This window comes from Schistocerca serialis, chromosome 9, assembly GCF_023864345.2.
Source record: "Schistocerca serialis cubense isolate TAMUIC-IGC-003099 chromosome 9, iqSchSeri2.2, whole genome shotgun sequence".
Lineage (NCBI taxonomy): Eukaryota > Metazoa > Arthropoda > Insecta > Orthoptera > Acrididae > Schistocerca > Schistocerca serialis.
The window spans coordinates 140,097,916-140,122,989 of NC_064646.1; positions in this window are offsets into that span (position 1 = coordinate 140,097,916).

Consider the following 25,074-nt stretch of genomic DNA (forward strand, 5'->3'; position numbering starts at 1 on the left):
TAAGGAAACATAAATTTGACCTCTTACCTTAATGAGAAAAAAAAGCACACTTGCAAGATATAGGTCCCAGAAATCGATCCTGCACGAAAATTTTGGCCGTATTTCTGGTAGTATGCAGTTATGACTATTTGGATGTACAGCTTTCAAACATTTGTGCTTTCACTTGCTGTACCCGACTACAGCCCCCTAATGTCCCAGCATGAAGAACTGTACTGCGCAGTCACAACCAGAGCCCTCCTATTCAGGGCTATTGAAAACAAGAGAGGACGAGGGGTTCACAGTTGCCGACTATGTTTTGAAATCTTTTCGAAAACACGTTACTTTACATCAAAAGAGTACATAATACGGCAACCTCATAAACGTGAATGTACAAACTACAATAAGGAAAAAATCGCGACATCAAAAGATAACTACTGTAGAGTAATGAAATTTCCAGGAATACAAGCGTCTAGGTGACATAAAAAAGCACTTAACGTAGCAAGATCACAGGTTAAGGAGAGCCATTGCAAATGTGAAATTTAGGTACATTAAAAACCAGTGTAATCGCCAGAATGTTGAATGCAAATGTGCACGCATTGTACAGGTGCTGGGTATCAGTTTGTGGGATGGAATTCTGTGCCTGTTGCACTTGGTCGCTTAATGCTGATTGTAGACGATGCTGGAGTTGTCGTCCAATGACATCCCATATCTACTCGATTGGAGACAAACTGGGTGATCAGGTAGGCCTAGGAAACATATCAACACTCTGTAATGTTGGGTAACAAGAGCGGTATGAGGGCGGGCGTTATCATGTCGGAAAACAGCCCCTGGAGTGTGGTTTATGAGTGGCAGCACAACAGGTCGACTCACCAGACTGACGTACAAGTCGGTAGTCAGGCTGCAGGGGACAACAATGAACATGTTCCTGCTGTCATATGAAATCGTACTGTAGATCATATGTCCAGGTGTAGGTCCAGTGTGTCTAGCATGCAGACAGGTTGGTTGCTGGCCATCAGCTAGTCTCCTCCTAACAAATACGTGGCCATTACTGGCACTGAGGCAGAACCAGCTTTCGTCAGAAAACACAACATACTTCAACCCTGCCCTCCTATTACCTCTCACTTGAAACCACTGAAGTCGCAAATGGCAGTGGTAGTAGTGGGACAAGGGGGGCATCAGCACAATTTTTAGTGCTGGTTGCCTGCATTCAGGGGCAAATTTATTGTTCTCTTTTGATTGACAGATCCCTAAATATTGTTCTGCTAAGTGGATTATGACCCCTTGGGGATAATCTATCATTCTGTGAAACCCGCCCTCCCTCCCCCTCCTCCTCCCAACCCCTCGGGAAACCAACCTTCCCCCTCTCCCTTGCTGATACAGGTACACTTTCAGGCCTTAGTTATTCAAATAGCCCTTTCTCACTTTAGCAATTTAATTGAGTACTTAAGTAAATTAACCAATTACTTAACCCCTCCCACACTGGCAAATCCCCCAACCTTGTCCCCCACTCGTCCCCATACCTGGAGAGGAAGGATCTCACAACAGGAAATTCAATTATGTAACAAAAGATACACTGTTTATTTACAAAAAAATTCAGGATGTAGGGGTTGGATCTCACTTAGTCATCATTCTCTGCTGTTTGGAATGATGCAAGTCTTGCAAAAAATTTTTATTCCTATTGTGCAAGGAATAGCATCATGAAACAGTCATGGTATAATTAATTAAAGAGTTAGAAAACTTTCAATTGTGAAGCATGCGCTGTCCACCATCAGCCATCCACTTGGGGTCCTGCAAAGCAACTTGTCCATCAGTGGCCGCCTCATATGGAAGTGTCCAACAAGATGTGTCCATTCAGGCCCCATGACTGACAGACCAGACGTCGTGCTAATGCCTGACTCTGAACAAAAGCGTCAGGTAGTGGCAACCTTTTAATATATGATACCCAAGAAATTCCTGTCGAAACATGTACACTCTTTCTCTCTCTCTTTCCCTCTCTCAAGTGGTATCATACTGTAGTGTGCCACTGCCACATCTACGAGCGCTGTCAGTCATAGTCGGACCAAGCCACAAACAAAGCAGCATTTACCCGGTAAACCCCCTAGCCTCCCCCCTACGGAATATGGATGCATGTGAAAACTCCTTACAAGGCAAATGTCTGACCGAGAATTGATCCAGAGATACTACTGTAGTCAATAAACTGATTCAATAATTAATTTCTGGTCATATGATCACAATGTAGAGGATAAGGGGGGAGGGGTGCAATAGCTCACTGCTCCCAGTCGCAGTCAGTCTCTGGAAGAAAGTGAACCATGAAGCCTTGCCAACAGTTGAGATCCTTGTCTGCCTCTCCATTGCAGAGGAAGCATAAATGTACTTACTCATTATATTCATTGCTGCTATACTGCATGTAGCAGTTCATCCTCCTCCTCTTCTTCTTTGTCAAGTTCCCTTTCTTTGTTCAATTCTATGTCATTGTCTGTGGATTCTTATTGTTTCTTCTTCTTTGTTCAGTGGCCTCTGTGATTCTAGAGCAGCAACAGCCACCATCAACTCATCGGGAGATGCAGTGAACTCTGGCCTGTCAAGATCAGCGGTGGCAGCAGCACCGTGGACTCCTGTAGCACATCTGGCCGACACACTGGAGCAAGACAACCAGCTGCTGTTTTCCATCCTGCTCACTGATTTAGACACCCAGCAAGTCTCTGACTCTCAGATGTACTGTGCTGTGGGTCCTAAACCCATGGAGTGGGTCAGTAATGGTTTGTATACACCATCCCAGACCATTCTGATGTTACAGCAGGGCACAGGGTTAATGTGGGGGATAAGAAGCTGCCGATTCCTCCCAGTGCTTTACAGCTTTTCACTTCAACTTACAATTTCACAGCTAGTGGTTCAAAGCGCTTAAATATTGTTTTAGAAGCTTCAGATGACAGTGACTGACGTGTTGTGTTAGAGATTGAAAATGCAATGAGAAGTGTTAAAGTGTGGTTTACGGAGGTGGTATGGGATGGACTGTGTCATGCTGAACATTACATTAACCATGCTGTTTCTTTGCAGGAAATGAAGAATGTACAAGTAAATGAACAGTATAGAATGTGTAAACTTGTACGCACGTTAGCTGAAAAACAGTAATGCTAGACATTGTGGTAGACAAATTTACTTCCATATATCCTTAAGCTGGCTTCTCCGACCCCAGGTTCCCTACCTCAAATTGTTCGGTGCAGTGGAGCATTCTCTATCTCCTGTTACATTTCTGCACGCTCTTACGGAAACACCCTGTGTACAGGGTGGTCAGAAATTGTCTGAAAAGCTTGTAAGGGTGTTGCAGGGTAGGCTATGTTGAGTGATAAGGGTTAAGAAAAAATTCGGTAAGTTGCTCCATTTATGAGTTAATAACATTGATGTTAGCTAGTCACGTCATTGCACACGAAAATTCAGGTGTACCGCTGGACACAATTCAAGGCGCTCTCACAGCGTATATGATGGTGCACGAGATTATTCAGCTTTTGGCTCGGGTTCGATCGTTATTACCGTACCATGTCCGATTTCTGTATCGCCCACTTGTTCGGTTTTAGGAAACCAAACTAAGAACAGGTTTGGCGACACCGTTTCTATCAGGCCGCTTGAATTTTCGATCCGCAGCAGCCTGGTTGATTAACTTAAATAGTAATAGCTTGCACACGTAACGATTTTTTTCTCGACAATTATTTCTCAATACAACTCCCATGCAACACACTTTCAAGTTTTTCAGACTGTTTCTGACCACCCTACATACGTAACGTCCCCTTAGAAAAATTAATGAATTACTGTGCTGATAAACATCTTATGTTTTTTGATTTTCAAACAGCTGAGCAAAACTGAACGTACTCAGACATTCACTATAGTGATACACAATACTTCTAGCGCAACACAATCTGACTTTCAGTAATCCCTACAAAGGAATGGCCCTGACTAACAATAACCTATACCTTTCATGAATTCTTACCTCACAAAAATCTTCGTTACTCGAACTACTGCAATACAGCGAGCTCAAATACTGCCAGCTGAATAAAAGATTCTAACTACTGAAGGCACTAACTACTGATAGGGATAGTTAGCAAATGAAAGAGAATGAACAATGTATTTACCTTGATAGTGTTCAAAAGTCATAATATATATATATATCAGTTCATGACATCCAGTCTTACAAATTTACTCTGATGGACACACGTCCAGATCATCCGCTCTCAAATCTCCGCCATCTCTCTCCCCACATTCACCACTGCTGGCGGGTCACCTCCAACTGCACAACACTACACGCTGTTAACAGCCAACTGCCCAACACTACAATGGCAAATTCCAACAATGCAAACCAGCCACAAACTGCACACAGCACAGTCAGTGATTTTCATACAGAGCGCTACATGGCGTTACCAACATAAAAGCCTACACACCCTACTTACATAGCCCCCATGCCCCCCACAAAAAATTTTACAAATTGTTTTGGGCAGTGGCCAATAATGATTTCATAAAATTTTTCGTAATTACAATAACAAAGACATCAAATGCACACATTTATTGATACAACGTTGGTCAAAAGCTAAAATTTTCTCACAGTCCATAAAGACAGTCCTGATCATCCATCACAGTATTAATTACAATTTTCTGCACAAAGTCTGAGCAGTAAAATAAAATGCACACAGAAGTAGTGGATTTCCATGCAGCCTTGAAGTAGTGATGTCCTTGCAACAGAAAGATAATACTGACTTTTGACATGCAAACAGGTAATGGTCCACAACAGAGCAAACCCACAGCAGAGTCAGTCGAAGTTTTGAAGAATATTGGTAGGTAGGTCATCACAGAGCAGACCCACTGTAGTCCTGGTAGAGATTACGGTATTGGTGGGCCACCAGAGATGCAGACCCACTGCAGTCCTTGTAGAGACGGCCAGCACCCATCTGTTGCCACTGTGGAGGTGCACAATCACCATCGAAGATTCTTGTGAACAATATAGCAAGTCCATAAACCACCACTTGTTCACTCACAAAGTTTTTGGAATTGTCCTTAGAACCAGCAATACTGTTAACCAGTCCCTTGCTGAATTATCAACACATGTGCAAACACTAACAGTCCCAACTTCTGATCTAATGTGCATATACTATGACCAACAGAAACGTGTGCAGTGAAATGTAACTTAATTTAAAGAACTGGTGTCTATACAATTATAAATTTACAACATAAGAATACAATTACAAAGGTACAAAATACATCATTAAAGAACATAACAATATAGATAACATTTGTAGTAATAGGGGCTTTACAAAAGAATATAAATAAACATATACATCAGTGTTACAGGAATTATGACATCAGTAAATATATGAAAGGTCTGAATAACTTTCGAGACATCAACTTCACGCGTAAGCATTAAAACAAAACAGAATAAATAATGTCTAAACATCTTTACAAAGTAAATAACATATTATAAATGCAAATTATGTTTGAGGATAACAGTATTCCATAGTGAATGTAGCTGAGTATTAGAAAAATTCTACAACATAAGTATTATCAGATAAACACATATAGACAGGAAGAACACAAATACACAAGGTACACAGACACATAGTGGAATAACACAAAGGACAGGTCAGGGTTTGTTTTCAGTGTGACATTTGGTATTGCAGTCCAACCCAAAACCTTATTTCATAGATGTTTCCTCTTATTTCACTTTTTTTTAAAATACCTTGTCAATGCATTTCTTGCAATTCCTCACAACTCACTCTCTTATATAGTCTACCCTCTCTTAAGCTAACTTAAATCTACTGAGCTCAGATGCTAAACTAAGGGACAAGGCAATGCAGCAGTACAAAACAATTAACACAAACAGAAATGACAAAAAAATGCAAATTGGCAAAGCAAGCAGCAGTATATCTAAATTAGCAAAGCAAATGCAACATTACAACTAATATGAGCCAATGTGCAGCAACAATAAAAATAAATCAGTAGTAAAACTGGCTTAACAGAGTAATACAAAGTGATTGGTTGGTTGGTTGGTTTGGGGAAGACCAGACAGCTTGGTCATCGGTCTCATCGGATTAGGGAAGGATTGGGAAGGAAGTCGGCCGTGCCCTTTCAGAGGAACCATCCCGGCATTTGCCTGGAGTGATGTAGGGAAATCACGGAAAACCTAAATCAGGATGGCCGGACGCGGGATTGAACCGTCGTCCTTCCGAATGCGAGTCCAGTGTCTAACCACTGCGCCACCTCGCTCGGTAATACAAAGTGACATTCAGTAGCACTATGCCTGGCAAACAGCAGCAGCAAATGCAATAACTTATACCTAAATATGACATAGCTCAAGCAGAAAAAATAGTACACTAAAGACAACAATACAGATAAGGGAAACGTCTATTCACATCTTAGTGTCTATGTAATTAAAGTGGTGTACCACAACTTATTCTACAAAAAAAATTACCAAGTACTTGGAAAGAAAATTATGTATGCAGTTACTGTTATTAGTCCCTTCTTATTGTTCACTCCTTTCCAAGTGCTCCTTTTATCGAAGAATGTGGATCATAAAATTATTATTTAATAGATCTTTTGACAGAAAGTGTTCACATTAGCAAATGCATTTAATTTTATTTTATAAAACCAATGCTGCAACACAGCTGGAAAACAGATATCAAATGAAATAAGCAACTATGTAAAGCAAACCATAAAAATATCATTCAATAGCCATGTGGTATTTCATAAATCAGTAGAAGGTCTCTCAACTCTCATAGAAAGGCACTTGTCATAATCAGGTGTGCAGATGTAAGAATATTTCCCATCAATTCATAAGCATTTCAGTAATGAGCACAAAGTACGTGCTCCACAGTATAATCATATGTTTCCAAGTAATAGTGTGTCATATTTGCGATGCTTTCTACAAAGGAATGTCAATAGCGACGTTAATGGCCTCTTTTTTCTCCACCTAACAGCTTTTTCTCCAGGCAGGTGGCACAGCTGGGCACCCACAATGCATTACGTGAAGGTCACTTAACTTTCTTACCTAAAAATTTACAACAGCATTGACAATCTCATATAAAAAAATTTCACACGTTGAGAATTTGCGCTACAAATGTGTAGAAACAAAATCCTATAAATGTAACAGTGTCCAAAAAATTTTCGTCGGCATTGTAATACATTCATGCATTTACACACATTTCATAACTCTTAAAGTACGATTCTTGGTTTCCAACATCCTTTTTCACAAATCAGTGTCCCTAACCACTACTCATTATTCCTTACCTTATTACACATATACATATTCGTCGACTTTCTTCAATATTTCATCATTATAAATATGTAGCATAATCAAATTCCTCATATAGCATCAGCTTATTGATCATACACATACCTCAACAGCATAATACACATCATCGTCATAAAAATAACATCATAACACCTCAGTCAAATCTCAATAATGTCGTAGCTTTCTGCAATAATTTCAAAACCTAAAAAAATTCTCTGCTCATTTCAATAGTGTCATCTACCTCAATCGTATTTTAAAATCATGATCCCATACCAAATACATCATTCAAAGCTCGCATAATATCACAATGGTTCCGAAAAATATATGAACAGTTCACAAAGTACATACAAAATACAATTTCATAAGTTTGAAGTTATCCATCTGTGAAATTGCGGAAACATCTGTCACTGACGTAGTAAAAAAATGTTTGTCTCTCTCAGTTAAATGATCAGATAGCAGTGTAATTCTGTCTTACAGAAATATGGTACCAATGTGTAAAGTTGTATAAGCAAATACCATATTAGCTAGGGCTCCTTGTGCTTGCCAAACACATGGTACACAAAGTAAGCGTGTACCCCCTAAGGATTAATGTAATTATACTGTCAGGTGTTACAGATTACAGCAATGGAATGAAATGTATCACAGAAAACTTTTGTATCTTCGTGATTCAAAAATCTTGAAAAATAAAATTAATCACTCAAATACGTGTCCTTTAGCGCTAAACTGTGCGTCTTGTTGTAAGATAATCTCTGTCATTACTTAACGGTAAAAATGTGCCAAGTGTCGTAGTTATCGTCCTCTGCAAGCAAAGTTATGCTGAAGTCAATGTACTCACCTCATCATAAACAAAAATGAAATGCTTTGTGTATAGATATCGTAGTTATTACGCTTATTGCCGTATGAAGAAAGTACTGTACTGTAACGTATTGTTGTGCTACGAAAAAGGCTGTCTCATTGTAGCTATACCACAAAAGTTACTACTACATATTTTACTTTCCAGAAGAATTCAGAAAGATTATGCAGAGATATAACAGACACACCGCAAAAGCAACAATGTAAATTACATCACACATTAGTAGCGTCGTAATATAATCGTGTAGCTGTCAAATAAACTAACGACTGTGTCATCTGGTATCTCTCAGAAAGTACTTTAAATACAGAATGTATTTTCAAGTAAACCAAAATGTTGCATTAAAATCTCATTAGCAGTACTGGTATATGTTCTAAGTATGTGAGCGTTATAGCCGTTACGTAATCGTGCAACTAACAAGCAAGAATGTACACACACAATAACATTGTGTCATCTGTGTCTATAACAATGCACTCGTAAATACTGTCTAAATATGTTCCCTAGGTTCTAGACTGGACAGTTAATTTTAAAACATAGTTGCATGTTAACAGTTTCCAAGTGTGACAAAGAGTACTAGTAACGTGAAGTGAAAAATTTTATAGCAAAGACTATGTTAAAAAAACAGATTATCTCTCAATAAACAGTTTTACATGTGAAATGTAGTGCAATCCTTTACTCTTCATAGTACTCAGAGTTTCAACTTGAACGCAATTATCATGCGGTATACGTCGGTTAAGATTACTGGAATTTTTCTCAAGGTTAGCGTCTATGTTATCTTTCTCTGAGCCAGCCGGCGCACGTGGCTGCCTGCGGTGCGAGTCATTGTCTGTCTCTTTGTTGGCGCGCGTCGTTATTAGGATTAGGAGACCTAACTTCTACAAATTAACCTTGATGAGAAGGCCCTGCCCTGTTTGAATCTCGCCAGTTCTAATGAAATTCATGTCTGTCGTTTGTCGGTAGTTTACATAGTTTCTTTTTTGTCGGTCATGTGGTGGAGAATTTCCCCCGGAATCATAACTGCGCGGTGGACCGTTGTGTCTGACGTTATTCTGTCTCCCTTGATAATAATTGTTTTGGTTCCCATATTGTCTGTTTCTATGGTTGTCTCTGTCACATTCACTACTATGGAAATGCGATCTTTCTCTATAATTATTACTACTCTGCCAACGGTTGTCATACGGGTGGTGCCTGTTTTGGTCACGATTTACGTTGTAAGAATAGCCTTGTCGTGTGCAATTATTATTTCTGTCATCGTGGAATTGTGACAGATGTGACCTGTAATTGTTGTGTTCTTGTTTTCGAGTCCCGCGATTGTCAGTGTCAATTTCCAATTCTTGTAACAGTCCCTGAAAAGCTTCAATGTCGTCTTTGCAACGTCCTGCCAAAATAATGTGTTGTAAATGTTCAGGCAATTTGATTAAGCAAATGCGGATGAGTTCTGAGGGGCTGTACGGATTTGACATGTACTGATTCTTGTGCAACATGTCTTCAAAATATTTCACAACACTGGAAAATTCAGATTGTTCGAAATATTTCATCATTATGATGCTATGTTTCACTCGGTCTTGTGTAGCTTGAGGCCAATATGCTGAGAGGAAGGCATGATAAAATTCTCCTTCACTGTGACAATCGAGAATGACCGATCGCATTCTTATAGCTGGTTCATTCTCCAAGTAGCCACACATAAATTCTAACCTGTGCTCCAATGACCAGTTGGGAGGAAAACAATGAGAGAATTGATGAAGCCATGCTTGTGGATGAATGTCGTTGGCAGAATTCTTAAATGTTTTGAATTTACATGTAGTAATGAACAACTTATAGTCAAAATCATCATGTCGGCGAGTCGCATATCGGTCATTGTTACTTCGTTTCGGTGGTTCAATCTCAAAATTCAGTGCGCCTTGCCAATTCCTTTCATAATTTCCGAAATGCCCTGTGTTATTATTTTGTGACTTTCCCGTATTTCTCAGTCCCTCTTCCCGTGTTGGAGCGCGAGTCTCCTCTGAAATATGTAATTCTTTTATTACCTGTGTCAACTGATATTATGCTTTCCAGATTTCTGTTTTTTACTGCATATTGATTTGATTTTGATTTTGTTTGAATTTTCTAATTTGTTCATACTCTTCAGTGTCAGTGAAGGCTATGGGTCTTGTGTCATTCGTATCATCATCTACCTTTGTGGATAAGTTGGTGAACTGATCCGAAAGTTCGGTTACTTTCTCCGATACAGAACTTATTTCCTCAGTGTGTTTTTCTGAACCAAGTTTCAGAGTGTCCATTTGTGTTGAAATCGTATCTACTGTGTCCTTTTTCCTGAGTTTTTGCAAGTTGCGTAACCGAATCGGTAGATGCAACTGAGTCAATTGTAGCTTGCAAGGTGTCGTGATTTTCATGAACAATAGTTTGCATTTCTTTTATGGCTGCTTCGTGATTCTGTAATGCATCTTCATGCCGCGAACAAATAGGTTGAAAATGCTCACAAATTTGTGTTTTTACGTCATTACAGACTTTCTGACATTTCGATTCGATTTTAAGTAACTCAGCAGCTAAAACTTCACGTGTTTGTTCAAGCGTGGTATCTAACTTTTGAAGCTGTTGCTGTGACTGTTCTTGATTTTGTTCCACTGCGTCTAACTGTTTCTGTGTTTGTCTCTGGTGTTGTTCCATTGTGTCTAACTGTTGCTGTGTTTGTCTCTGATTTTGTTTCATTTTTTGAATTAATTGGAATAATAATGTATTAGTGTCTGGAATCTGTTCCTCTATGCTTTACGGCAGTGCATTTGCACCGGCAAAATTCACATTTTGACGAGCAGAAAATGTGTCTGGACTTATTTGAGAAAACGGTGAGGACGCTAAACCTGAGTCTACAGTATTTGCAAGATTATGTCCTGTCATTTCGGATTCCTGAGGCGAACTGTTGCCGACAGATCGATCGAGAATGCTTCCCTGTTCACTAATTGTTTCACTGTCTACACCATTATTTGCCGCCCGCTCCATTTCCCTATGCACAATTACCAAATTACTATGTTGAACATTAGTTAATTCATTACACGGTTGTGCTGATACACTGCTATCGTCTTCACTGTCATTTCTCAGTTTACTTTGAAGCCTAGTATTACGTTTTTCACACGCCATAATTGTCACAATGTTTCACACGATAACACAGAAAAGCACAATTGGAAGAGTAAAATAAGAAAACACATATTAATATAGCACTGAAAAGAACATTAACCAAGTGGGACAAGCATGTAATGGCAGATGTGGGGAAGGCGGATAGTCGTCTTCGGTTCATTGGTAGAATTTTGGGAAGATGTGGTTCATCTGTAAAGGAGACCGCTTATAAAACACTAATACGACCTATTCTTGAGTACTGCTAGAGCGTTTGGGATCCCTATCAGGTCGGATTGAGTGAGGACATAGAAGCAACTCAGAGGCGGGCTGCTAGATTTGTTTCTGGTAGGTTTGATCATCACGCGAGTGTTACGGAAATGCTTCAGGAACTCGGGTGGGAGTCTCTGGAGGAAAGGAGGAGTTCTTTCGTGAATCGCTACTGAGGAAATTTAGAGAACCAGCATTTGAGGCTGACTGCAGTACAACTTTACTGCCGCCAACTTATATTGCGCGGAAAGACCATAAAGATAAGATAAGAGAGATTAGAGGTCGTACAGAGGCATGGAGGCAGTCATTTTTCCCTCGTTCTGTTTGGGAGTGGAACAGGGAGAGAAGATGCTAGTTGTGGTACGAGGTACCCTCCGCCACGCACCGAATCGTGGATTGCGGAGTATGTATGTAGATGTAGATGTAGAAGTAAATCATCCAATTATCCAATTTTTCTGAAACAGTAATAATTTGTTTGTCTGTGCGTATACATCGCATCTATCGATTTCCATACCATTCGGTTAATTCCTTTGTGGTGCGTCACTGGACTTCGAAATTACCACAAACCAATGACGTGTAAGGAGTTCGATTTATCACGTCATAACACCAAAGATAGCAGTACTCCTTACAGGGTGTAACATAGTTAACAGCGGCAACGGAGGCATGGAAGCCTGTAAGCGTATTGTCATATCGCTGGTTTAGTTGCAGAGTATCTTTGCGGGCAGCGCTTTTGCAGAGTCGAGCACGGGACACGAAACTGTTGTGTTGTGGATAGCTCTGCATGTGAGAGACATTGTTAGCATAGAAGTTCAAGTGTTGCAACAAGTGCTATTATAGTAAATTGATGAAATATGGAAATGATTCAGTGGAAAGTGCGTAATGATGTAGTTAAAAATGAGCAGTACCGCCGATAACGTATTTGTGTATCCTCTGGTTGCGTGTCGCACCGTATAGCAATCATCTGCGCCGTGTTCAGCCTCTCAGAATGAACTAATGCCGATCAGCAATATAGTTTACCACGAAAGAGAGCATTCAAATACCAGTGTCTTGTAGCGAGCGTGAGAACGTGCGTTCTGTCATCGCGTTTTCGCATCATCAACAATCAGTCGCGCCGCGACGGTTTCGCGCACGCTCGTACAAGTGAGAACTGAGAACTGAAAATTTAATTTTATGAACAGTGTGATATTGTTACTAGTGTCAAGGAGAACTGGTACCAGATATCTGTGTATGTGTGACGAGCGTAAGAACGTTCGTTCGTTCATTTGGCTTCCGCTTCATTAACTATCACCTGCGTCACATCGGTTACGCGTACGCTCTTCCAAGTGATATTGTGGACAGAAATCATCAAGAATGTTAGCTGTGATAAACAGTTATGACTTAGAATGTAAACAGTGCAACCTGTGTGAACCGTCAATTTACTTTCAAAATCTTTTCTTAAAGAATTTACTTTATTTACTAGCGATTCATCAAGAACATTAACACATTTCATCACACTAGGTGAGCGTGGAAGTAGTTGCCAGGAAGTAGCTGATGGAAAACGAAACTACTTTTAACAAATGTGAATTTTTTCCTACAAGCTTTTTCGAAAACAGATTTAAATTTATAAGCAGAAAAGCACCCTCGAAACATCAAGTTACAATTTTATTTAGAGGCAGAAAGAACAATATTAACAGTATGGGCCTTCGGGCTGAGAAGCTTGCCTGCTCCCTTTCAACACGGCCGTAGTCATGACCGCTCACAACAACCTCTGAAAGAGTACACTGGTGCAAATCTGCAACACACCAGATTACTTTAAACTATAAAATTTTTAACAACTCACACAAACACGTAAACTGTGCACCCCGTAAGAGAGATGGAAATGGTACAACACTCAAAGTATTTGCCACCGAAAGTGCAATTGTCTTTTTTAGAGGACTCTTACGGTGGAACGGTGGCAACCTTATGGCCTAAAATGACTATTTAAATAAAACCCCAAAATGCAGACTTACATAAAATGTACAACGTGCTTTACATTACACATATACCACCTCGCAAGATGATAGGAAAGATAAAAACATATTTCAAGAACTCGGCCTTTAAGCCTTAAATTCGTTAACACCGAATCCGACAAACATGACAGAGGCAGCTATTAACGTATGGCAGATTGACAGGTGTGTGTGTGTGGGGGGGGGGGGGGGGGGTTCCTAAACAACCCTAACCGCGGATTGCTCTAACCCACCCCAACTCCACAAGGGAAAACGGACCACCCAACTCATAAATAACCACCTCCCCGCAGGTGGGAAAACGGAGAAGAATGGTGGGACGACCAAAAAACAAAGCGTCTGGTGAACTCACCAAGAAAACAAGTAGAATTTAACAAGTAAATGAAACAACATATCTCCAATCACTTAACTTCTAATAAACTGCGATTTCTGGCGAAGACCTGGCGCATCACTCCCCAACGCTCTCCCGAACCGCCCGCTGCCAGCCGCTTCAACGGACGCTGGAAGGCGCGCCGATCTCCCGTCTCACGGCGTCGCAGGTCGCCCCGGCCAGCCCGATGTCGTGGTTTCGCTCCTGTTGCTCTCGTGTGAACCGCGAAGCCACTACCCCTTTCTATACGGCGCGGCCCACTGGACTCACGTGGCGACCTCACATGCTCCGACGCTCAAGGCGGACAAGTCATCTCGTGTCTCCGTGCACGACCGACCAACCGACCGATCCAACCGCCAATAACCGTTGCCCGAGCAACTCGAGCAGACTGGCGGCCTAACGCGCAGACTCAGATGCAGGAACTCAGCCCCGACCGGGCGACCACTATCCGAGTTGTGTTACTGGCGGAGTGGCAAGACTTTCATTTTCTGGCTTTAAAGTTGATCCAAAGGACAGACATACTCGCACTCCGACGACAGACACTAACTGCCGCACAAATGCAAACGAGAGACAGACCAGCAACTGGTGACGCGAGACTGACCTAGCCTCACTCCGACTGACCCCCGGCCGAGCTGATAGCGCCCCTTAAATGCACGTGAACAGGCAACCTTTCCGCTTTCCCAGCAGAGGGAGAAACCAAAGCTGCGATTACCACAGCGGCGCCCCCGCCAGAAACGGAGGGCGACTGCTTCACACAACGCGCTGCGGCGCGCTCTTCAAAACAGCAATTTTTTTACCACGGATCACTGTGATTTCTTATTGTCTCAGAATATAGATGTTCATACCTGATGGAGGAATGTTGTGTTTGACGTTGAGTGGCTCCCCTAACCTGGTTGCATATTTAGATACATAGTTTCAGGCAGGTCCGTCAGCAGTGTGGAGCAGAACAATACGACCGCCGCGGGATTATCAGGTGCGTGGTGTGGACAGGACGTACGGTCAGGAAGGAGCAAGCAAATATACCAATTATGGGACCCCCGCCATTTCACCCCCGGGCGTGTTACAAGTCTTCGCGGGTTTGCTAACTAAATCTTTGCGAAATATTGGAAATCTGTGGTCACCAGCCGCTAGTAATCCTCCATCGTTGTCAACTTCATTGTGCTTTACCCGCTGCGGTCCTCTGCGTGATATTGTTTACGAAATGAATAACATCAATGGGTGGGATTGTAATCAGACGGTACATACAGGATGGACAGGGTGGATACAGTGCACTGGTGCTCTCATCACACCAGAGACTGCGGAGAGTACTGTACAAGTCTCTCTTGGAACCTGGACGAGGAGAACAGCTCTTCAAGTGTGTGTTCAAGCCGCACTGATGGATGGAAACTTTTCATCGCATTTCTCTATATTTTCACCCTCTGCAGCGAGTTAAATGTCTTAGTGAATTGTACTTTTGTCTTAGAATTACCTTTTGTCAGCGGGTCCAATAACAGGCTGTAGCCCGTCAGTAACCTCTTGGTTGTTACAGACGTGCTCTTTATATTCCATGCTGAGGCTGCTTTTGTCGTGGCTGTACAGCTCGCCAAATGCTGGTGCCTGTGCTGGAAGACGGCGTTTCGGTCGACACGAAATCGGGACGGATGACATCGCTGTTTGGTCCCCTCTCCCTGATCAACGAACCGGTACGAAATATTTATCATCAGATTTTTCTAAAACTATTAGACGAAAAATCTGATTCTTGCACAACTTACAGTCTGATATCCTCACTCGGTAGAGAACTGAATTTCATTTCGATGTCCATCATACTTACTGCGCTGCATCAAATTGAGTAAAATATCGCACGAAATTATAAAGAGTTCTCAAAGGTAAAAACGCACTGTGTAAACAAACCGTATGGTAGATTTTAGCTCATACATTACAGTGAATGAAATATGGATAAGATATGGAAATTCTATTTAAAACTGAGAGTAGTCTGATATCTATTCTTGTTCTCGATTTATTCTGTTTTATATTCGAAGGACGGTCGTGCGTGACTCACCCATTCAGTCCTTCCGCATTGCGAATCATGCCATCATAATAATCATCATATATCATAAACTATTCAAGATAACGAAACGAGGTTTTCTGCAAATGGCAGTATGCAATTAGGCACATACGCTGTGTGATAAATACTGTTTATTCACTAAGATTTGGAAGTAACTCGTTCGCAGCAGTGAGAACTCGGTGGCTCATGACGCATTCAAATGCCTACAGCGCTGAGGAACACAGAAACGGGGGGCGTGTACACTGCAGCACCTGGGGAACGACCCAGCAGGACGTTTATACACGCCCACAGCAGCGAAAGGATTAGTTTACAAGCAGCACTTTATTTAAAAACGAAGCAGGGTTCAAACGCATCGGTGTTTTTAATTTTCGTACTGTGCATTTTTGGAGTGAATTAGACCAACATAATATTCATGGTAGAGCACTTGTCCGCGAAGGTAAAGGTCCCTAGTTCGAGTCTCGGTCCCGTACACTCTAGTTTCAATCTGCCAGGAAGTTTCATAATATTCTGAGTCAACACATCCACAATGTTTCTTGTTGAATGTTTGGATAGGAGTACCACTTGTTTATCTCATTCGGCCACACATTCCATCAAGGTGATGGTTGGGGATAACTTCGGTTTCTGCAGGCAGCTTTTCCCTGATTGCTTGAGGATGTTCCCTTTGCGTAACACTGAGGCATGTGTCACACGGATGTGCAAGGACGGCACGGGACCACTCATTTAACAGGTACGAGCGTACAGTAAATTCTAACATGTGACTGCTGAAGCAGAATTTTATTTCCTGTTAATGTGGGCTATTGGTGAAAGTTGAGACCAATTAGATGGAGACTTAATCGAAAAGTTTACATTTCAAATATACGAGGTGCATTCAAGTTCTAAGGCTCCCGATTTTTTTTCTAATTAACTACTCACCTGAAATCGATGAAACTGGCGATACTTCTCGACGTAATCGCCCTGCAGACGTACACATTTTTCACAACGCTGACGCCATGATTCCATGGCAGCGGCGAAGGCTTCTTTAGGAGTCTGTTTTGACCACTGGAAAATCACTGAGGCAATAGCAGCACGGCTGATGAATGTGCGGCCACAGAGAGTATCTTTCATTATTGGAAAAGGCCAAAAGTCACTAGGAGCCAGGTCAGGTGAGTAGGGAGCATGAGGAATCACTTCAAAGTTGTTATCATGAAGAAACTGTTGCGTAACGTTAGCTCGATGTGCGGCTGCGTTGTCTTGGTGAAACAGCACACGCGCAGCCCTTCCCGGACGTTTTTGCTGCAGTGCAGGAAGGAATTTGTTCTTCAAAACATTTTCGTAGGCTGCACCTGATACCGTAGTGCGCTTTGGAACGCAATGGGTAAGGATTACGCCCTCGCTGCCCCAGAACATGGACACCATCATTTTTTCAGCACTGGCGGTTACCCGAAAATTTTTTGGTGGCGGTGAATCTGTGTGCTTCCATTGAGCTGACTGGCGCTTTGTTTCTGGATCGAAAAATGGCATCCACGTCTCATCCATTGTCACAACCGACGAAAAGAAAGTCCCATTCATGCTGTCGTTGCGCGTCAACATTGCTTGGCAACATGCCACACGGGCAGCCATGTGGTCGTCTGTCAGCATTCGTGGCACCCACCTGGATGACACTTTTCGCATTTTCAGGTCGTCATGCAGGATTGTGTGCGCAGAACCCACAGAAATGCCAACTCTGGAGGGAGATCTGTTCAACAGTCATTCGGCGATCCCCCAAAACAATTCTCTCCACTTTCTCGATCATGTCGTCAGACCGGCTTGTGCGAGCCCGAGGTTGTATCGGTTTGTTGTCACACGATGTTCTGCCCTCATTAAACTGTCGCACCCACGAACACACTTTCGACACATCCATAACTCCATCACCACATGTCTCCTTCAACTGTCGATGAATTTCAATTGGTTTCACACCACGCAAATTCAGAAAACGAATGATTGCACGCTGTTCAAGTAAGGAAAACGTCGCCATTTTAAGTATTTAAAACAGCTCTCATTCTCGCCGCTGGCGGTAAAATTCCATCGGCTGTACGGTGCTGCCATCTATGGGACGTATTGACAATGAAAGGGGCTTCATTTTAAAACAATGCGCATGTTTCTACCTCTTTCCAGTCCGGAGAAAAAAAAATCGGAGGCCTTAGAACTTGAATGCACCTCGTATTTGCACTAACTACGACAATATTTAATACTGAAATCAGTGGAGGATTGTAAACGCAGATCCACCATTATTTCGCAAAGGTCTCCTTTGTGGATTCATGTTTACTCCTACATCTTTGCTTCTGTTATCGTAAACTTTCACCAGTGTCGACCAGTTGGATGTGAACAAACGAAAAGTTTACATTTCAAATACATTTGCATAAGTACGACAATATTTCATGCAGAAGTCAGTGGAGGCTCGTTACACAGATCCACAATTATTTCGCAGAGGTCTCCTTTGTCGATTCATGTTTACTCCTATATCTCTGCATCTGTTACTGTAAATATTCACTTGTGTCAGTTTTGTCTGTTAGCTATGACATAACCTATATATTTTTAATGCTGTTTCGTTTCTGCGTCCATGGAAATTGGGTTGCAGTTACCTAATCAGGGCATGCATTTTTGCGTCTTGTTTTGTAGTTATTACAGGTATATTTTCTCATTTCAGATGTTTACCGAGGTAGATACGTAGACATCGCATTGTGCCGTGGAGTATTAACGGGGATTGAATACTTCTGTTACCTTGCTGGCTTTTAGTATCACGTGTCTTTCATTTATCTATAACATTGACTGAAAAGTAATGCCTTCACCTTGATAACTCTTCAAAAGTTGGCAGGATAGGTATGCGACAGGTACTGGCTTGTTCCGTAGCCTCTTCTCTACAGCTCCAGTTGGCGGGAAGCCTTAGCATTGAATGGTTGTGTTGTTACACTGTAAAGTATGGAACCCTGTGCAGACGGTCGGTCAATGAGATTTAAGCAACGTGCAGTCACTGAATTCTTGACAGCAGAAGGTGTCACCCCAAAGGAGACTCATCAGAGAATGAAAGCAGTTTATGGTGATTGTGTTGATGTGAGTACTGTGCCTCGTTGGGCGAGTAAGTATAAAGATGTTGAGGCGGAACCATCTGACCTGCGTGACAAAGAGTTGGACGCCATGTGACAGCAACCACCGAGTTTCACAAGCAAAATGCTGACAGATTGATTCAGGACGATCGTCGTATCACTCAGAGAAATTGAAAGGACACTCGACATTTCACAACAACGTGTGGGTCACATTATTGCTTTGCTTGGCTATCGAAAGATCATTGCACGATGGATACCCCGGATGCTGACTCCCGGTATGAAAGCGCACAGACTCGAATCTCACCACCGTACAACATCCTCCATGCAGTCCTGATTTAGCACCGTCTGACTTCCATCTGTTCCCGATAATGAAAGACGATCTGCGGGGACATCATTATGCTTCTGATGAAGACGTTGGGAGAACTGAGAGACTGTTTTTGCGGAAACAGAGTGTCGACTCCTTCCGTGACGGATTCACAAAACTTGTTCATCGTTGGCCGAAATGTATCCAATTGGCTGCTGGTTATGTAGAAAAGTGAATATTGGCAATTAAAAATCACATTCTAAGGATTATTTCTGCGTTTCACTTATTAAAATATTCCCATCGAAACCCAATTAACGACGGTGGAGGCATTACTTTTCATTCAACCCTCGGACATATTCGTTGGGTTTTGATTTATTCTCCAATTGGTTGATCGAGCATTTATTTTTTTTCAAGTAGACAAGAGTCTTTTTTTGGATTACGATACTCAAATTCTTGATAGCAGTAGGGTGTTTCGACCGTTATAGAGTACTGTAACTTCTTTGTATTGGTCGGTACAGGTACGTCTGAATTCGGATAATACACTACTGGCCATTAAAATTGCTACACAAAGATGCATATGATAAACGGGTATTCAATGGACAAATATATTATACTAGAACTGACATGTGATCACATTTTCACACAATTTGGGTGCATAGATCCTGAGAAATCAGTACCCAGAACAACCACCTCTGGCCGTAATAACGGCCTTGATACGCCTGGGCATTGAGTCAAAGCTTGGCTGGTGTGTACAGCTACAGCTGCCCATGCAGCAGTCGAACATTTTCTGTATCCAGAAAGGCCCGTACAGGACCTGCAACATGCGGTTGTGCATTGTCCTGCTCAAATGTAGGGTTTCTCAGGGGCCACCGGCGCCAACCTCTGAAAAGCTTTGAAAAGCTAATCATTTGCGTATCACAGCATCTTGTTCCTGTCGCTTAAATTTCGCGTCTCTAGCACGTCATCTTCGTGGTGCAGCAATTTTAATGGCCAGTAGTGTACCTGTAGCAATTGTGACTATATATTGCACTCTGGGAAACGTTTTTATGTTGTGCACTTTCCTTTAAGGCCCTACGTTCGGGAGAGCCTTGTAACGAATTTGGTTCTTTACAAGTAATGCACTTAAGAGTGATAATTTATGACGAAACAGACTAATTAAAGTACTATACTTAAGTGTGATTTGTCAGTAATGCTAATAAAATGAAGATTTGCGCCAGATGCAGGAATGTAATGATTGTACAGTAAAACTGTGTTTATTTGCACAAAAATGACCTGTTTTTATTTTTATTTTTTTTAATTTTTTACAAGTACTAAACTGATACACGATCCAGCCACATTAAAGAGACAACGTTTCAAAATCCTGCATAACCACCTTTTGTAGCGCGGACGTGCGGTTAGAGAGTCAGTGAGGTTCTGGAACGTACCGAACGGGATGCAGGATAATGCCGACTCCAGTGTAATGGCCAGCTGCGCTATGTTTCACTGTTGAGAATCCGTGGGGCGAACTGCCCGATCGAGGCGGTCCCGGGGAGTTTGTTGGTCAGGGGAATACAGTAAACCCATTCTGGTTCTCTTCAAACCAAGCACGTACAATGCGAGCTGCGTGACATGTTGCGTCGTCCTACTGGTACATGCCATAATGCCGAAGAAAAACGAACTTCATATAGGGGCGGACATGGTCCCAAAGAATAGATGCGTACTGGTGTTGATCTACTCTGACTTCCAGAATGACGGAATCACCCGGGAAATGCCACTAAAAGATTCGCCAGACCATAACGCCACCTCCTCTGGCCTGGTCCGTAGACCCCAAGTTTGTACGATGGAGCATAAAATTTGATTCATCTAAAAAGCGCATCTGTTACTAGTCAGTGGACGTCCAGTTGCGGTACTTGTTGGATCTCGCCCACTCGTCTCGTATAGAAGGTACTTAAGGGATGCTGCGTTCTCGGAATGTTATACAACAATTCAAGCAAATAACATTAGTAGTTTTATTTCTATAAAGCAAATTGAGAATACTTAACTTAGACTACTGGCTATTAAAATTGCTCCACCACGAAGGTGACGTGCTACAGACGCGAAATTTAACCGACAGCAACAAGATGCTGTTATATGCAAATGATTAGCTTTTCAGAACATTTACACAAGGTTGGCGCCGGTGGTGACACCTACAACGTGCTAACATGAGGAAAGTTTCCAACTGATATCTCATAAACAAACAGCAGTTGACCGGCGTTGTTGTGATGCCTCGTGTAAGGAGGAGAAATGCATACAATCACGTTTCCGACTTTGATAAAGGTCAGATTGTAGCCTATCGCGATTGCGGTTTATCGTATCGCGACATTGCTGCTCGCGTTGGTCGAGATCCAATGACTGTTAGCAGAATATGGAATCGGTGGGTTCAGGAGGGTAATACGGAACGCCGGACTGGATCTCATCGGCCTCGTATCACTAGCAGTAGAGATGACAGGCATCTTATCTGCATGGCTGTAACGGATCGTGCAGCCAAGTCTCGATCCCTGAGTCAACAGATCGGGACGTTTGCAAGAGAACAACCAACTGCACGAACTGTTCGATGACGTTTGCAGCAGCATGGACTATCAGCTCGGAGACCAAGGCTGCGGTTACCCTTGACGCTGCATCACAGACAGGAGCGCCTGCGATGGTGTACTGCCGGCCTTCGTGGCCGAGCAGTTCTAGGTGCTTCAGTCTGGAACCGCGCGACCGCTACGGTCGCAGGTTTGAATCCTGCCTCGGGCATGGATGTGTGTGACGTCCTTAGGTTAGTTATGTTTAAGCAGTTCTAAGTTCTAGGGGACTGGTGACCTCAGATGTTAAGTGCCACAGTGCTCAGAGCCATTTGATGGTGTACTGGGTGCACTGGTTGCGCGAATGGCAAAACGTCATTTTTTCGGACGAATTGCGGTTCTGTTTACAGCATCGTGATGGTCCCATGCGTGCTTGGCGACATCGCGGTGAACGAACATTGGAAGCGTCTATTCGTCATCGCCCTACTGGCATAATACCCGGTGTGATGGTATGGGGTGCCATTCCTTACACACGCCTCGGTCACCTCTTGTTCGCATTGACTCCACTTTGAACAGTGGACGTTACATTTCAGATGTGTTTCGACTCCTGGGTCTACCCTTCATTCGATCACTGCGAAACCCCACATTTCAGCAGGATAATGCACGACCGCATGTTGCAGGTCCTGTACGAGCCTTTCTGGATACAGAAAATGTTCGACTGCTGCCCTGGCCAGCACATTCTCCATATTTCTCACCAATTGAAAACGTCTGGTCAATGGTGGCCGAGCAACTGGCTCGTCACAATACGCCAGTCACTACTATTGATGAACTGTGGTATCGTGTTGAAGCTGCATGGGCAGCTGTACCTGTTTGATTCAATGCCCAGGCGTATCAAGGCCGTTATTACGGCCAGAGGCGGTTGTTCTGGGTACTGGTTTCTCAGGATCTATGCACCCAAATTGTGTGTAAATGTAATGACGTGTCAGTTCTAGTACTATATATTTGTCCAATGAATACCCGTTTATCATCTGCATTTCTTCTTGGTGTAGCAATTTTAATGGGCAGTAGTCTATATTTACAAAAGGTGTCGCAAACGATGGGCGATATACAACATAAATCCTGGTTCTTGCTATAGACAATGTTCCTGCAAGTTGACACACGCCAATTGATCTGCGAGTACTGGTCTACAACTGTGCCTGTACTGTCCACTAATGTCCGTATATGGAGCCGATCTGAGCACTAATCACCAAGGCTGGCAGGAGCGGCGCTTGCATTCACTTCTTTCAGGGGGCACTCCTGTCGTTTCATCGCCTCCTCTGGTCTTCCGTTATTCGTCTTCGTTCTGGCCCTTGTGGTTACGCCAGAACAGTACTAGCGTGTAAATTATAGCTTTTGTCTTTGATGAACAACAGTCTTCATGGGTGCACGGAAGAGGGGCCTGGTGCATAGACCCACACACAGCAACATTCACTGCACGGTCGTTGGGAAGACGCTGTTGGTAGCCCCTTTGTTCATGCTGGGCAATCAATAACTCAACAGTTGCACGTCTCCGCACGCCTCATTCACCTGTGCTATCTATGGACCGTGGTATACTACGGTTGTCTCACCACCAGTTCTGGATACCACTGTTTTACCATGGCTGCATGCGAACAGCTAACAAACTTAGCAGTTTCGAAAACGGTTCCACCCATGGCCCAAAAGCCAATGATCATGCCCCTTTGGACATCAGATAAATCCCTCAGTTTCCGCATCCACCTGGCAGCTTTTTATACCTTCCACTGCTAGTGTTTACACCGGCCGCATGTGAGTGGTTACCGCAAGTTGACGTCGAACGTAAGTGGTGGTCACATTCATGTGACTGGACTGTGTGGTCACACTTTAAAACAGTTATTAGAACGCTGATAGTCACTAAAATAGCAACAGTATAATGACAAAATGTAACAAACGTTAAATTAGCTTGAAGAGTACTATGTGCCTGGATGTCCAAATAATTAGCATTTTAGAGCAACCGCACACGGAAGATAGGAATAATGCTAACTACGCTCCGTATATAAGAAATGGTTACATAACATATTTAACATTCAGAACTTGCAATTGAATATTTTTGTTTGTGTTTACGAATTACGTTAGCCCATTAAAAGAAAAGCGAGCGAGGTGGCGTAGTGGTTAGCACACTGCATTCGTGTTCGGGAGGGTGACGGTTCAAAAGTGTCTCCGGTCATCCTGATTTATGTTTCTTGTGATTTTCCTAAATTGCCTAAGGCAAACGCCGGGATGGTTCCTCCGTAGGGGCACGGACGATTTCCTTCTCCATCCTTCCCTAATCCCCGTCTCTAATAACCTCGTTGTCGACGGGACGTTAAACGCTAATCTCCTCCTCCTCCTTCTTCAAAAGAAAAATCATATTTCTTTAAAGGACTCAGAAGGTGAAACAATTGGAAATACTAAAAACTAGGTGAGAAACCTAAGTTGTCAATATTAAACATTTCCGGAACCATGTAAAATATATGTCCGCCCAGCAGTATTGTAAAAAAGTCTTCACGAAAGTATGTGTAGTCTCTGGTTTTAGCAATATTAATTGCATTTAGCTGTACCAAGTAATTTTTTTTCAAATGGTAGTATAGTAATTTCTACCACATGGGTTGCAGATCTGAAAGAGACTAATACAACGGTATTTCACCCCCAGAACTTCACGTTTACTCACTCAGCTTCACTATTCTTCCACACTTTGCTCCTTTCAGATGATTATTGTATACTTGATGACACTGAAAGACAATACTAGCTGTATCTCCTAACAGATGTCTGGTGCAATAGGTATTTCCAAACATGGTTAATAGTTGCATACCTTCCAGGTTCTGGTCAGCAACGTATGAACCGCCGTACTGAGGGATCGCAGCATTGTGCACCAGGCACTGTCTAATCCGTTACCATCCACGCCTGCCATACGATGACAGGTAATGTACTCCCTGCAGCAATCTGCGTCAACCCACAGCGTTGACCAGAGGCTAACAGCAGTCCGAATAGGGAATAGTCGTCCCACACGTAGGCTGCCGTTAACACCACAACGCAAACGTCTGAGTTTGGAGTGGTGTCGCGTCTGGGCATGTGGACTGCTGATGAATGGCGTCGCAGTGTGTTGAACGATGAATCGAGGTTCTGCACTGTCCCCAGTGGCCATCGTCCAAGACTATGTCAGCTACCTGGCAAGGAGCCCCATTCTTGCAATGTTTTGGAGAGGCAGAGAGATAGATGTTCCTGCTGGGATTATGGTGTGGGGAGCCATCGTATATGACTTTAGGTTAAAACC